The sequence below is a fragment of the Alligator sinensis genome, unplaced genomic scaffold, assembly GCF_000455745.1.
Source record: "Alligator sinensis unplaced genomic scaffold, ASM45574v1 scaffold467_2, whole genome shotgun sequence".
Lineage (NCBI taxonomy): Eukaryota > Metazoa > Chordata > Crocodylia > Alligatoridae > Alligator > Alligator sinensis.
In genome coordinates, this window is record NW_005842129.1 from 1,382,490 (window position 1) to 1,398,506 (window position 16,017).

Genomic DNA, 16,017 nt, shown 5'->3' on the forward strand with positions numbered 1-16,017 from the left:
ACCCAACTACTCTACCAACAGTGCAAAGAAAAAAAAGAACCCTCTCTGGAAGCCTGCTAGGACTTGCTATAGTGAGAGTACTTGAGCCCAGGGCAGCTTGAAGCCAAGATGCTTTCTGCATTTAATGTCCTCCCCGCTATGCAGTGCCCTTCAATGAGGGAACAGGGCAACTGAGCAATCAAGAGAAAAACAGTTGAAGAGGAGAAAGGAAAAAAAAGGAAACAAATTAAACTCACTCAGCAACGTGTGCAGACGGTTGATCTGTTGTCTTCACTTGCTGCCTCTTCTTCCTGGTTATGGAGCCAGTCTCTCTGGGCTCTTGCTGCAGGCCCTTAGGCTGCTGGGGCTAGATTGGATCATGGACAGCCAGTGCAGAGCTCTCTGTCCTCCTCCCTGTCCTCCATTTACTGACAGCTTCCTCTGTTCCACTGGGGCTGCTGCTATCTTGAAGAGCTTTGCTGTTTCCAGGTTCCTTCCCCCTCCTGACCGGTTGTAGGCAGGCTTACAAATACCAGTGCTAGATTCCTTCCTCCAATCCAGATGAAATACCAGGTATAAAAGCATTGATCTGCAGCAGCATCCAGTCGCACAGGATTGGAGCCTTCAGGTAATGAAGCCTCTCAGCCCACCTCTGCTCTTGCTGGCTCAGGCTGCTCCTTTGCTCCCTCACAGCATGGGATTTCCTGGCTCCTATACAGCCCTGCCACTCCATGCCACCCCATTCCAGGACCTGCACTGATCCATGACTCTGCGCAAAGCATGGGTCAGCACAGGACCTGCTGTGGGTCCCAGCATGGAGGCATGGAGCACCAAGAATTCCCCAGCTCCTATACCTCCCTGTGTATCCCAGGGGTGCATCTTTATAATTGGGAAACTGGCTTTCCCTGCTTATTAAATGCTCAGGAAAGCTGGGCAGGCCCTCCAGGGGCTTGAGGGACCCGATCCTACCTGGGAATTCCTAGGGTGCGCAAGATCAGGCCCTTCAAACCTCTGGAGCACCTGCTCAACATGGCTGGAGAGCATGGGCATCTGTGGGTGCTCATGCTTTCCTGCCACAAAACAAACAGATGTTCACTGCAATAAGGTGGCATAAGCTATTACCACCTTTGTTGTGGCTAGAAATTTTGGGTGCTTGTGGTACAACATGTCAGGACCCAGGGCAGCCGGCCAGCAGCTCTCCCTGACTCCCACCCGGGCAGTTAAGGGTCCATCAGGCGGGTATTTGTGACGCTTGGAGTGAAATTAATTAGGCAGACGCTTTTTGGTTGTAAAGCAAGATTATTTATTCACGCCGTCAAGGTGGTGAAGGACGGAGGTTAGAAATACTTGGTTAGTTATAGCTTATAGGTCGTAGGTCGGTCTGCATAAGAGTTCGGTGGTCGGGCAGAGAAAAGGTCGGGCCGGCAGGTCGTTGATTTACGTCTGAGATTAGGTCGAGACGCGAGGGGGCCACTGGCAAGTGATCAAGTTGTCAGTTACTCTGATACGTATGATCAGAGGTCTCCAAGGTTTGTACGGAGGTCCCCCTTCTTCTTCTTCTTTGCGGAAGTGTATTGGGGTTTTATTTGTGTAATAGCCAATTGCTTTTTGCCACATCATAAATTTAATTAGAATTTCCAATTATTTAGCGGTCTTCGCTAGGGTATTATCATAGGGTTACTCCCTGTTTTCTTTGACCAATTATAATGATTTATGTACAGCAAGGAAGGCTAAGTTCTATTTCATGTTGGTGTCGCAGTTATAAATTTCTTTGGCATGCACAGAAAAAAAAGCGGTTACTGGCAAAAACTTTTGTTAACCCTTAGTTAACTTAGTGTAAAATGAAAATGCTTTAAATGGTATCTCTTGCTTGTGGCATGGGCACCACTATAATTGGGTTGTGACATAACAAAGCATATAGATGTCTATTTGCTCAGCCATGATTCTGCCATGAAAATTTTTATGGTGGCGCACAGGCAAGGAATGGTGACATCGGTTTCCACCCTTAATTAAAGTGAGTTAGCTAGTATTTTATTTAAATTCACATTTTTACCAGTAAAGGAGAGTCCTCAGGGAGTCCTTAGGGTTGAAAACTGGGGGAGCTGTAGAAAGAAAAGCACATACAGGTATAGTTGCTAAAGAGCTAGGGATACATTAGAGTCATGATAGCCTGGTGTAGCATTCTTCTCCTTGGAAGCTGCTTTCTCTGATGCATCTTTGTCTCTGTGGCCTTGGTGATGAGTTACACCAATTAAGACAAATTTAAACTCTCTGAATTTGATCTAGAGCACAGGCATTAAACTAGACTGGTCACCACCCCAGGCCAGATCTGGATCTGCCAGCAGCTGCATGGGGATAATACAGCCATTGCTCACCCTGCTTCTGAATTCTTGATGCCTCCAAGAGTCCCGTGAGCCTGGTAAAATGGCTCTGTGAGCTATATTCAGCCCACAGGCTGTATTTTTGGCAACCTTAGTTTATAGTATTAATTCAATGCACAGGTTCTGGCTTAGTCTCAATCAGCGTCAACAGATATATCAGAAAGTATCTGCTAGCACATACTACGTAACATGTTCTAGAAGTATAATGGAGACAAGGCAAGGTTGACTTTAATATATACTTGGTCAGGTGAAGCCTAGGATCTTTCCTAGAAGAAAATAAAAATTCTTTATTGAAAGAGGTTTGCAAATAATGAAATCTTGAAGAAGGAGTGTAAGTAACAGTGTCAGATCACTGAGAGAAAATTACTTGGATGACATAGTAAGCCAGCAAAATATATGAATTTTAATAAAATCTAATGTAAGCTCTTGCATTTAGGAAAAAAGAACGTAGTTTTCACACGTTGAAAGTTTGAATCCTGGAAAGAAGCAACCCCGAAGGTATCATGGAGATAACCAGCAGGGCATTGGCTCCTAATGTGATGGGACCCTCAGTTGTATGTAAGAGGTAATATTCAATAGATGTGAGAAGGAAACGTTCCTCTTTAAACAGCATAGGTGATACCATTACTGGATACTATGTCCAGCTCTTGTATCCACACTCTTAAAAGGTGGTATAAATACTGGAGAGAGTACAGATCAAAACCATAATCATTTTTTGAGGCCATCCAGAGCCAAGGCTGTCAGGGGAAAAATCTTGAAAAAAAAAAATGTTTGAAGTATGAGGGATGGGGAGGAGGGGTGTAAAGAGAAAGGAATGCCAATAATTCTAATACTATAAAAGCCTTTGTCTGTCTGTCTGTCTGTTTGTCCATAATGCTTTATTCACACTCTGATTGGTTGTCTCAACAGCCAATTAGAGTGCTCCAAGAGCATTCAGACAGCAGGTGGCTGCGGTGCCGCAACAGACCACCAGCATGACTGCAATGACAGCAGGGACAGAAGAGTCATGGAGGAGCTGGAGACAGCAGTGGCAGCGTGAGGCGGGTGGGAACAGTATTGGACCCACGACAGCAACGTGAGGGTAGAGGGCAAGCAGGCCCAGGCCCGGGCCCACTGTGGCATGGGGGAAGAGCAGGCCTGTGCGCTGCCATGATGGTGGGGACAGATGCTGAGGCCAGCACAGCTGGCCCTGCCCCCCCCCGCCTCGCCCTGCTCCCGGAAGGTGGTGGTGATGGAGTGGAGTGGAGCTGGCCTTACCCTCCACCCCCTGCTCCTTGGATGCAGTGGTGGCGCTCTGTCCATGCCCCTCCCTATCATTCATGGGGAGGGGAGTCAGGCAGACACGGGCCAGGCAGACGGGTGAGGAAGGGCAGATGACCCCAAAACGGTAGTGGTGGGGTGTGCTGGACTTGGCTCCAAAATGGCAGTGGGCAGGGGATGCAGGGGGACACCATGCCTGGCCTGGCCTGGCCCTGCAATGGCAGTGGGGAGGGTGGCAGGGTTCCGCACCTGGCCCAGCCCCAGAATGGCAGCAGGTGGGGGGCAGGAATCACTGGGCCTGGCCCAGCCTGGCCTTGCAATGGTGGCGGGGAGGGTAGAGGGGTGGTGGGCCAAGCCCCAAAACAGCAGCGGAGGGGGGGCACTGGGCCCACCACCCCCATCCTCTCCCTGCCACCATTGCAAGGCTGGGGGGGGCCTGGCCCCGAGGTAGAGAGGAGGAAAGGGGGAGCGGGCCTGGCCCTGAAGGTGCAGAGGGGAGGGGACCAGACACAGGCCTCTGTCCCTGCCCGCACCCCCACCCCATCATTCTTGATGGGTAATTGACTAATAATAATAATTATAATGAACCAAAATCTTGCACACGTTTTATTGAATTGGGATTGAGTCAGGGGGGAGTTGGGTTACCACATATATCAGGGCAGAGCTGAGACCCAGCAGACTCACTGAATGCCATACCAGGGCAGGAGTTTCATAGTTTCATAGTTGTTAGGGACTGGAAGGGGCCTTACAGATCGTCAGGTCCAGTCCCCCTGCACTTGGACAGGAAAGACTGCTGGGACCACATGACCCCAGGAAGATGGGCATCAAGACACTTTTTGAAGATCGCCAGGGTGGATGACTATACCAACTCTGGAGGGAGCCTGTTCCAAACCCTCCACACTTGACTTGTAAAGAAGTTATTCCTTATGTCTAGCCTGAAGTGATCTTCAGTCAGTTTGTGCCCATTATTTCTTGTCCTCCCTTGGGAGGCCTTGGTGAATAGATGCTTGCTCAGGTCCTGATGTACGCCCTTGATATACTTATAGGCTGCCACCCGGTCCCCTCTGAGTCTTCTCTTCTCCTGGCCGAAAGGTCCCAAGTCTTTCAGCCTCTCCTCATATGACCTTGTCTCAAGGCCTCTAATCAAGTGTGTGGCCCTCCTTTGGATTCTCTCAAGCTTCTCCACATCCTTCCTGAAGGGTGACACACAGACCTGGATGCAGTACTCCAGCTGCAGTCTCACCAAAGTCAAGTTGAGCAGGAGAATGACATCCTTAGCCCTGCTCGAGATGCCTTGGTAGATGCATGCCAGTGGTTTATTAGCTCTGCCAACTATGGCATCACATTGGTGGCTCATGTTCATTTTGTTGTCTGTCATGACGCCCAGGTCTCGTCCAGTTGTAGTGCTGGCAAGCATAGCACTGCTGAGCCTGTAAGTGGGTTGTGGATTATTTCTCCCCAGATGAAGCACTTTACATTTCTCCATATTAAATGACGCGAGGCTGAGGTCCACCTGCCTCGCAAGCCTGTCCAGATTGGCCTGTAATGCCATCCTGTCTTCTAGCATGACCATGCTCCCCCATAGTCCAGGTATCAAAAAATACCCCAGGGTAAAAAAGAGGGGCAGGGCACAGTCCCGGACCATGCCCTTAGATAATCGCAGGCTCAGGTCCTCCACAGAGCTGCTCTGGTAGCCAGGCAGAGCATCTCTATGGCTGGCCCTTGCCCTGGTACTAAAGCACACTGCCTGCCTGTGCAAGGCAAGCAGCAGTGCAAGCTTCAGGGACCTGGATCTGGGCCCAGGCAAGTAAGGGGTAGCGGGGGCTGGAGGAAGGGAGGAGGAGCATGGGGGTGCAGTTCAGTAGGAATGGGTCCCCCACCTGCCCCCCACCCAGCCCAGCCTCCCCCACCCTCTCCCCTGCCTGGCCCCCGCCCAGCCCCAGAAAGTGCACAGCACCGCGCAGCACCCTGCCGAGCTGGGCAGCACCCATGCAATGCAGCAGGGGCAGTGTGGGTGCCAGGTGGTGGGGGCTGAGCCCCGTTGCCCTGCACTGTGCAGTGGAGCTGTGCCGTGGGGCCCCAAGTGGCCCCAATGGCTGCTGATGGTGCTGGTAAGTGCAGGGAGGCTGGGGCCAGGCATGGGGGGAGCAGGGGAGTGAGGGGGGCCTGGGGCTGGGCAGTGGAGAGGGTGGGGGAGGGCGGTGGCATGGGGAGGGGGCTGCAGTAGACCCTGCAGGGAGGAGGGGCTCTGGGCCCTGTGTGTGGGCCTGTAGCCCCTGCAGGGGGGCTCTGGGCCCTGCAGGCAGGGCTGGGAGCCTGCAGGAGGAGCAGTTCAAATGCTGTGTGGGGGGCTGCACCTCATGGAGGGCAGGGGAACCACCCCTCCTAAACAGACTCCCCCCATAGTCCTCCCATATCCAGTCCACCCAGAATCCTCCCACACCTACCCACACACTGACCCACATCCCTCCACACACCCCCACACCCACCCGCATCCCCCCACACCCCTTCCCATCCCTCCCCTGCAAAACCCACATCCCCCATCACACACCCATCATGTCATAAGAAAACCAAAAGATACAGATATTTAGAATTTATTTTATTATGATGATAGTGATACTCATAGGCTTCTAAGTTGCTTTAACATTGTAAATATAACAATAAAACATGGCCCAACTGATCTCTCTCTCTTGCTCTTGGTATAGTGGTCTTTTGTTCTAATTGTGGAAGAACATGGACTTTGGGGTATTTTAAAGAGTGGACTTGAGATGTTGCTTCAGCAATCCTGCTGCCACATGGGGTAGTGTCCCCAGCTACCAAGTGGCCAGGCCCCAGAAGCTCCTGTCTATTTGTGTCATCCAGGTACCATGGGCCCTAAGGCCCACCTGGCTAACTAGTAGCCCTTAGTGTATGGGGCCAGTGGATGAATGACGCAACAAAATTCTTGGGACAACAAAGGCAAAAAGCAGGACAGGAGTGACATGAGGGTCAGAGGGTTAAAATGTGAAAATAAGCACTCCTGAGGGGGACACCATGCAGAGCCCTCTGGGCTGTGCCCACTGGTCCTCAGAAATGTCCCCCACAAGCTCCTGTCTACTTGTATTATTCAAGTACCATGGGCCCTAAGGCCCACCTAGCTAACTAATAGCCCCTTATAGGGCCAATGGGTGAATAATACAACAAAATTTCTTGGGACAACAAAGGCAAAAATAGGGTTAGAGTGTTCTGTGGGTCAAAGGGTCAAAATGTGAGAATGAGTGCTCCTGAGGGGGACACCAGGCAGAGCCCCCCAGACCGTGCCCACTGGTCTTCAAAGGCATCCAAGGAGCCAGTGGATGCTGCCCATTGGTGCTCTGCCTGGAAACAACATGCACGGACCAGTGAGAGGTATGCAGCCTTGCAGTCTCCAAGCACTTTCCTGGCCAGGGCCTCCTTTCTGGTCATGTAGAGGGCCCACTTGGCCAGGGCCAGGAGAGGGTTGACCAGGAGATCCCGGGGCTTGGTGGGGTCACAGATGGGGTTCCCAAAAATAAAACGGTGGGGGGTGAAGTCCATCCAGAACCTCAGGAGGAGGTTCCAGAGGTGGAGGGGCTGCAGCCTGGCACACTTGAGTGTCACCTGTGCCAGGGTCTCCCTTTGCCCACAGAAGGGGCAGGAGACTGGGGTGTCTGTAAAGCTCACACATACACGCCTGTTGCGATGGCCCCCAGAATTTCCTGAGAGCAAGCAGCTTTTTATATTGCACAGGTGCTGGCCCTGGGGTCTAGCTCCCCTGGCTCCAGATCCAGGAAGAGCCAGGCAGGGTTATTTTTCCCCAAGTGGCACAATTTGTCCCACATCAAAGCGCATGTCTGGGCATGTGCGCTGAGGCAAAAAGCCCCGGCTCAAATTTGTGCCTTTTATTTGAGCTGCTGCAAGTGCACATGCCTGCATGTGTGGATGCGCCTGCAGAGGTTTATGCCTTACTTTTCCTAGGGTAATTCTATACCATATTCAAGTAAATTACACCAATGTAAATCCATGAGGGTCAGAGGGTTAAAATGTGAAAATAAGCACTCCTGAGGGGGACACCATGCAGAGCCCTCTGGGCTGTGCCCACTGGTCCTCAGAAATGTCCCCCACAAGCTCCTGTCTACTTGTATTATTCAAGTACCATGGGCCCTAAGGCCCACCTAGCTAACTAATAGCCCCTTATAGGGCCAATGGGTGAATAATACAACAAAATTTCTTGGGACAACAAAGGCAAAAATAGGGTTAGAGTGTTCTGTGGGTCAAAGGGTCAAAATGTGAGAATGAGTGCTCCTGAGGGGGACACCAGGCAGAGCCCCCCAGACCGTGCCCACTGGTCTTCAAAGGCATCCAAGGAGCCAGTGGATGCTGCCCATTGGTGCTCTGCCTGGAAACAACATGCACGGACCAGTGAGAGGTATGCAGCCTTGCAGTCTCCAAGCACTTTCCTGGCCAGGGCCTCCTTTCTGGTCATGTAGAGGGCCCACTTGGCCAGGGCCAGGAGAGGGTTGACCAGGAGATCCCGGGGCTTGGTGGGGTCACAGATGGGGTTCCCAAAAATAAAACGGTGGGGGGTGAAGTCCATCCAGAACCTCAGGAGGAGGTTCCAGAGGTGGAGGGGCTGCAGCCTGGCACACTTGAGTGTCACCTGTGCCAGGGTCTCCCTTTGCCCACAGAAGGGGCAGGAGACTGGGGTGTCTGTAAAGCTCACACATACACGCCTGTTGCGATGGCCCCCAGAATTTCCTGAGAGCAAGCAGCTTTTTATATTGCACAGGTGCTGGCCCTGGGGTCTAGCTCCCCTGGCTCCAGATCCAGGAAGAGCCAGGCAGGGTTATTTTTCCCCAAGTGGCACAATTTGTCCCACATCAAAGCGCATGTCTGGGCATGTGCGCTGAGGCAAAAAGCCCCGGCTCAAATTTGTGCCTTTTATTTGAGCTGCTGCAAGTGCACATGCCTGCATGTGTGGATGCGCCTGCAGAGGTTTATGCCTTACTTTTCCTAGGGTAATTCTATACCATATTCAAGTAAATTACACCAATGTAAATCCATACATCAGGTGTCCACTCCTTTTTCTTACTCTGATGTAAAGGCTGATTACACTGTGGTAACTGTAAGGTATGTCCAAGCCCTAAGTGATGGATGACTCAGATCCTCAAAGGCATAACTGCTCTCCTTTGATAAGGGCTATAAAAAGTTTTCTGTCCATACAGGTTTATATTTTTAGAGCTCACTCTACCCATACAGCTTGTACCAACATGTAATGCCAGTTGGAAGTGTCTGCTTTGCCTTACATCTTTCCATAGGTGTTAGGATGTAAAGCTTGGAGATTTGAGACATAGATGCACTAGCTTTGTATTTCCTGCCCTAGGTGGTGCAAGGAGTTGTTTTAGGACTATACATTTCAGAATTCAGTTTGTCTTATAGAATACACCTTTTCTCAGGGGCAGCAAATGGCTGTAGGAAAATCACAATCACTATAGGAAAAAAAGCCATTCTAGTGTTTATGGTTATAACACCAGGCCATAGGGCACATGACATTAAACTGCTTCAGGGATGAATAAACTTGTCTTAGGTTTTGTTTTTAATTTGGGCCTTGCTGCATGGCAGAGTTAGAGTTGTTTAGGTTCCTTAACTGCATTTCCAGATCTTTAGGTTTCCTTTAAACTTAACCTAACTGAAATTCTGAATTTGTAATGCTTTTCAGGTTTGTGATTGACTAAGACTTCTTACATGATTATAAAGATTTATTTTATCCTTAGTGTGCTGATGGGGTCTTTCAGCCTTAACTCTGCTTCATCACGTTTATTGAGTGGCCCAGTGTTAGAGATGCTGAGCACCTACTGCTCCTACTGACTTCAAAACTTGGCGCCAAACTGACCAGCACCACGAACGAAAGGGACCTGGGGCTAATAATAGACCACAGTATGAATATGAGCCAGCAGTGCAATGCTGTTACTAGCAGGGCAAATAATACTCTGGCATGCATCAATCGATGCATCTCCAGCAAAACCACAAAAGTGATTCTTCCACTCTACTCAGCATTGGTGAGACCCCAAGTGGAGTACTGCATCCAGTTCTGGGCACTACATTTCAACAAGGACATGGTAGAGCTTGAGAGAGTCCAGAAAAGGGCCACCCATATGATCAGAGACTTGCAAGGCAAGCCATAAGAGGAAAGGCTGAGGGACCTGGGACTCCTTAGCTTGAAAAAGAGAAGGCTGAGAGGGGACTTGGTAGTAGCTTACCGCTACATCAGGGAAATACATTAAGGACTCAGTGAACAACTGTTCTCCAGGGCACACTTGGGGAAAACCAGGAGTATTGGCCACAAACTCCTGGAAGACCATTTCAGGCTCAACATTAAGAAAAACTTCTTCACAGTTAGAGTGTCCAGACTGTGGAATAAGCATCCTCCAGAGGTGGTGCAATCACCTGCCCTGGAAATCTTCAAGAAGAGACTGGACAGGCACCTTGCTGGGGTCACCTAACCCCAGCTGTCTTTCCTGCCTGGTGTAGGGGGCTGGACCCAATGATCTTCTGAGATCCCTTCCAGCCCCTTGCAATCTATGAATCTAAGAATCTGTAAAATCAGGAGTGGGTACTCAGAACATCTGAGAGTTGTGACACTTATTCAGATGTCCATACAAAATTTCTGGAGCCCAACTGTAGTAGTATCAGTTAAAATGTTTTCCTTTCCCTTTCTATGACTAATGTGAGGGTTTTTTCATTGTTGTTCCCTACTAACAAACAGATAATGCAGGCTCCTATCTCCATGCCAGCTCACCCACCCCCATAGCAATCAGAAATAATGAGGATCACCAGCTTATCCCACCACAAAAGCAATCAGGGAAAAATGAAGCCCCTGTCTTTATGCCAGCCTTATCACCCCATGACACTCAGGGATATTACAAGCCCTTATTTTCTGCCAGCTTCTCCAACCTCCATAGCAATAATGCAGACGCCTACCTCCCACTTCATCACAATCAGAGATAATGCAGACCCCTACCTCTGTGCCAGCCCTTTTACCTATAGCAATCAGGACTAGTGGAAGCTTCTTTGCTCAGCGCAGTAGTTACTCACACTTCATCATATACATAATTTTGCAAATGCACAACTGGGATGTTTCTCCTCCAGATCCTCATGACTTGTCTTTATCAGAGGTATGGCGGTGCTAAGTGCAGTGACAATACATCATTACTGCACCTTATCAAACAGCAGGCAGCCTGCTTTGCAGCTACGTGGGGATAAGACAGCTGAACACTGAAAACTGTGTATATGATGAAAATGTTTTTGTTCTTGTTTCTCAGCTGCGTGTTCTCTGGTACCAGGAGGTATTTGTAATTGATTCTTTTTTGCATAGCTGAGTGCATGGTCATTTCTCTGGTACCTGGAATATTCTTGGAGCACTGTTAATTATCTGATAAGCAGACTATGATCTGTGCCAGCACTGTCACATTGGCTCCTCCCGAAGTAGAGACTCTCAGGGCACCTGAGGACTTGGGATTTGGATATTAGAAATGAGGAACAGCCTAGAGTCTCCAGTCAATGCCCTCAGCCAGAATTGATAGCAATCTCCAGGAGGAAAGCCCAGCATACTATGGACCACGTCCAAGAAGGGCTTCATTACCTCCCAAGCTTGGTGCCATAATGTCTAACTTTTAGACATAGAGCTCAGGGGCAGAATACAAAGCCAGAATTAAGTACTTTTGGTCTCTACCAGTGCATGGCAAGAGCTGGGTTTCTCAGAAAGGACATTTTAAATCCTGAATGCTAAGTGGGGAGCAGCCTAGAGCTAGAGCTAGGAAAGGTTCACAGGAGTCTCTCTGAAGCCACACCTACCTCAACCTTGGAGCTCAAGTGCCCGAGGTTGCAGGTGGGCACCTCTGTCCACTTTGTATTCAGAAATAAGTCTTCACCTCTGTGGATCAGCACTTCGAGTAATCTTTGAAAATAACTGAGTTTGTGTTTGTTAAAAAAGAGGTGATGATAGTCACTTTCAATATAATAATATAGTGTGCTTAGCACAGTCACCCATGAAATGAGAGATATGGGTTCTAGGTCCTCCTGAGCCCAAGAAAATTAAAACCCACATCCAGGAAAGTGTCTTGACCACCAGGCTAGTAATGAGTGCATGGGGGCACTCTCTACTCCTTTTGTTGAAGCCAAGCCATTGTGCAGTCAAGAGTGCATAAGAGACTGGAATTTAGGACTCCTCCTGGAGCCCTAACCATTAGGTTACAGTCAGACTCACTTTTGCATGCTCTCCTTCTGGTCCTATTCTTGGTTTCACAGTGCACTGTCTTCAGTTAGAGAGGGGGTGAATGCATATAGCCTGATGGGTAGGATGCTCTTCTGGGAGGTGAAAAATATTGGTTTGAATCCCCTCTGCTTAAGGCACCAAGACTCCCATTGCCTGGGTAAGTGATGTAATTCCTATGCGAGGGGTCAGCAACCTATGACCCGTGGGCCAGATCTGGCCTGTGGACCTGGGGGGATTCTGCAGCGTTCCAGTGGCAGGGGGCTTCTAAGTAAAGGTACCTTTACTTGGGCATCAGAGAGAAGTAGAAGCAGTGGCACCTCATGGGGAACAATAACTGAAGAGAAAGAAGAGGCAGTGGCAGTGTGGGCTGGGTTGGAAGATGCCTGTGCCAAGCTCCATTAAAATACACCCCCCTCCAAAACATTGTTGATCCCTGCCATGGGCTTTCATATAAAAGGCAGACAGCTCCTCACTGGATAAAGCCCTTCAAGAGACTTAGGTATTGCTCTGCCTAGTCTCTGGACCCAAATAGAGATTAGGGAGGAGCAAGGCACTAAGCTGCTAAATTCTGAGCGTGTGCAGAAATGCCGACATGTAGGGAGCTTCCCAGGTGAAAAGGGAGGCACCCGGTGATCTTAGACATATGTTGAACAGTGGGTTTTTTATCCTGTTCTGAAATTACAGATATAATGTCCCCCTAAGTCCTGTATTAAGCATCTAAATCCTTTGTTGGATCTGGCCCTAAGTTACTACCCCACCAAATGCTATCCACAAAAGTGCCTGATTTGTAACTGGCTTTCTGAATTTGCAAGCCAAAAGCACATGGATTTTCTTGGACAAATATAGCACTTAATAGGGATAAAGCACTTTTCCAGCAGATTGCTCCCAGAGTTGGTGTTTCCATGGATTTTCATTGTTCTAATCAGCAGCAGCCTTACAGCTAAGCAAAAACTAGAGAGGCTCTTACCCTCTTCCTTTTGGACCCTGCTGATCAATGAGTGGCTGGGTCTCAAAAGGCCCTGAGAGCTCTCAGCTGCCAAACTGGAATGTGTGTGTGATGGGAAAACAGGAAAGCTTTAGTAATTTGGAAGCTAACCAGAGTAACCAGCAGCTACAGAGGGCAAACCCATTTAGAACCAAACACAAGTCACTCTGCATCTGTACCATGCAATGGGCAAGGAGCAGAAGCATAAGCAGCCTTCTTTACCAGAAGAGTGGAGTCCATTCCTGTCCATATAAGGTAACCAGCATTCCCCTCTTCTGAGCTGCTCTGCTTATTGAGTATTAATGCAGTTCAATTTAAGGCAGACACTGATTTCACAGACCTAGTAGTAGAGTGATAAATGCCTGGAGCTTAGAAATGGAAGGCATGTGATGTATTACATAATAAGTATAAAATGTAGCCATACACTCTTTTGGTTTTAGGTGATGGTACTAGTTGGGACATTAGCTACTCAGATGGAGGTGCATCACAAACAGGTCAAGGGAGGTGATACTTCCCCTCTATGCAGCATTGAACCTCTTCAGCCTCTGCAAGAGGAGGCTAAGAGGTGATCTTGTGACCACCTACAAACTCATTGGGGGGGGAGGGTCAGCAAGAAATAGGGGATACAGTGTTTACCAGGGCGCCTGTCAGGGTAACTAGAAATAATGGCCACAAACTGGAAGAGAGGAAATTCAGATTGGACATCAGGAAAAAAATCTTTACAGTGAGGGTTGCCAAAATATGGAATAAGCTTCCAAGGGAGGTGGTGCTGTCCCCTTCCTTGGAGGTATTTAGAAGGAGATTGGACAGACATCTGGCTGGGGTCATCTGACCCCAGCACTCATTCCTGCCCAGGGCAGGGGGTCAGACTCAACTCTTTCCTGCCCAGGGCAGGGGGTCAGGCTCGATGATCTAATAGGTCCCTTCCAACCCTAAAGACTATGAAACTATGACCTTGGTGAGAAGTGTGGGATAAATTTAAAGCAAAATAATTGCAAAATAATGTAAACCCATACCACAGCTCATGTTTACTAACACAAGAGGCAGAGAAAAGTAATTTCAGGAATCCTGTCTATAAAGTTTTTCCAGAATTCTTAGCCTGCACAGAAATATTCCAATACAGAGGGCAAATCTACACTTCCTTTTGGAAGTACTAAATGATGGTGTAGTAACAGCCCATACTGTGCTGTGTGTGCAGGGCATGGTTATTTTTAGCTGCTATGTCGCTGTAGCAATGCACTATACTGAGGGAGCACGCCGCTACGTCAGTGTAGCTGCAGCATCAGTTTTTGCATAGCGTCACATGCAGACGCACCCAGGGAGAAGTGTAATGTGAAGCAATAGCAACAGCTCAGTTCTGTCTCCCCACCGTACATCAACAAATAGTATACCATTGCCTCCTTGCATTGTACCGGCATGCCTTTGGGACAGTGCTATGATCCTGGTTAGGTGGAGAGTCCTTCCTGCATATTCCTAGGAATATTTTAACGATAGGACTGACAGCAGTAATGTGTGCTACTCATCTTCCTCTGAGCAGCTGCACACAACAGCACCACATGGCCAATGGTGGTATCAGGGGCCTACAATGAATCCATTTGGATGCCATTATGGTTAACCCTGTGGGAATCACCTGGTAACTGAAGTGAAGTTACAGCATAGCTTCACTGGAGGTCTTGCAGCCTTTCATGAAGGCCACAGTGGTCTTACATCAAGGTTAAGCAGCCATTTGGTTTAATGTAACAATTGACTCAAGAATTGCTTCCTGTAGTTTCAGAAAAAGTTGTTGTATTTTAAGAAAAGTATGAAAAATGTCCAGTAGTTCAGCAGAGTCAAAGAAAAAGTATTTCCTATTATGAAAATATAATAAGAACAATAAAGAGGCTGCAGCCACTTTCCATGTGTGTCTATCAGTAAATACATAAAAAGCTCTGTGGTGTTATGACAGCTGCCAGATACACACAACTCAACAGTACATTTCTAGTCTTTGTTCTGCCACCAAAAGCTAAAATGGGAATAGGAAGAACCATATTGGCCAGAGTGCTGTAATCCACCCAGGAACACCACACTCCCCACACAGCTCTGAGTCTAATTACTAGGCTGGCAGGATTTGATTTTTATTGGTAGACATTGATAAACACTGAATTCACCTGACACTTACAGACTGACGGAAAACTATTTCCATTGATAATTATTGAAATGTACATAAAGGAGATGTAAAAAAAGAACAAAAAAAACATTTGGGATAGAGGTAAGGAAATCAAGGGTGAGGGAGTGCTGCATGTGCATATGTGCACGTGTGCACACACACACACGCGCGCGCGCGGATGGCAGCTGCTGCAGGAGCTGAGGGCAGTGCAGGTAAGGTTGTGCTGGGAGTGCTGGGGGTGGAGGGGCAGGGCTTGTAGCAGCGGGGAGGCTGGCGTTGCCAGCTGCTCACTCTGCAGCTCGCTCTGCCCAGCCTGGCCTCCATGGGAGTTTGGCTCCTGCCCTGATCACACAGGGGCTAGGCCAGGTTGGGCCAGGCTCTGCAGGCTGGGGCCTAGGCAGAGCAAGGGGCCACCAGCACTGGGCTCCTAGGCACTACCAGCCCTGCCCCTCCAACCCCCCTCCCAGCATGGCCCCCAGCTCCTGCAGTGGCCACCGTGCATACATGCGTGTGTGCATGTTAAATTGATCAAAATTGAAAAACACCATCCTGAAAAAGTCAATCAAAAAAATTGTTCACCTGGGCACCCTTGGGGAAAACTAGGAGTAATGGTCACAAACTCCTGGAAGATCATTTCAGGCTTATTTCAGGCTCAACATTAGGAAAAACTACTTCACAACTAGGGTGTCCAGACTGTGACCATTACTCCTAGTTTTCCCCAAGGGTGCCCTGGTGAACAGTTGTTCACCAAGCCCTAGATGAACGCTTTTGATATAGTGGTAAGCTACTACCAAGTCCCCTCTCAGCCTTCTCTTTTTCAGGCTGAAGAGTCCCAGGTCCCTCAGCCTTTCCTTGTATGGTTTGCCTTGCAAGTCTCTGACCATTGTTACCAGATTTGCCCATCACTTTGGGGTGTGCTCATTTATTAGGGGTACGTTTCTGGGGGTCTCTGTAATTCTGTCAATGTGCTGCTTGTGTTACTTGTGTTTCTATA

General features: G+C 48.8%; 1 protein-coding gene across 1 annotated transcript in view; it reads left to right on the plus strand.

The window, feature by feature from the left end:
• BSN (bassoon presynaptic cytomatrix protein) overlaps positions 1-16,017 on the plus strand; it is a 496,460-nt gene that overhangs the window by 408,681 nt on the left and 71,762 nt on the right. The window lies entirely within an intron of this gene.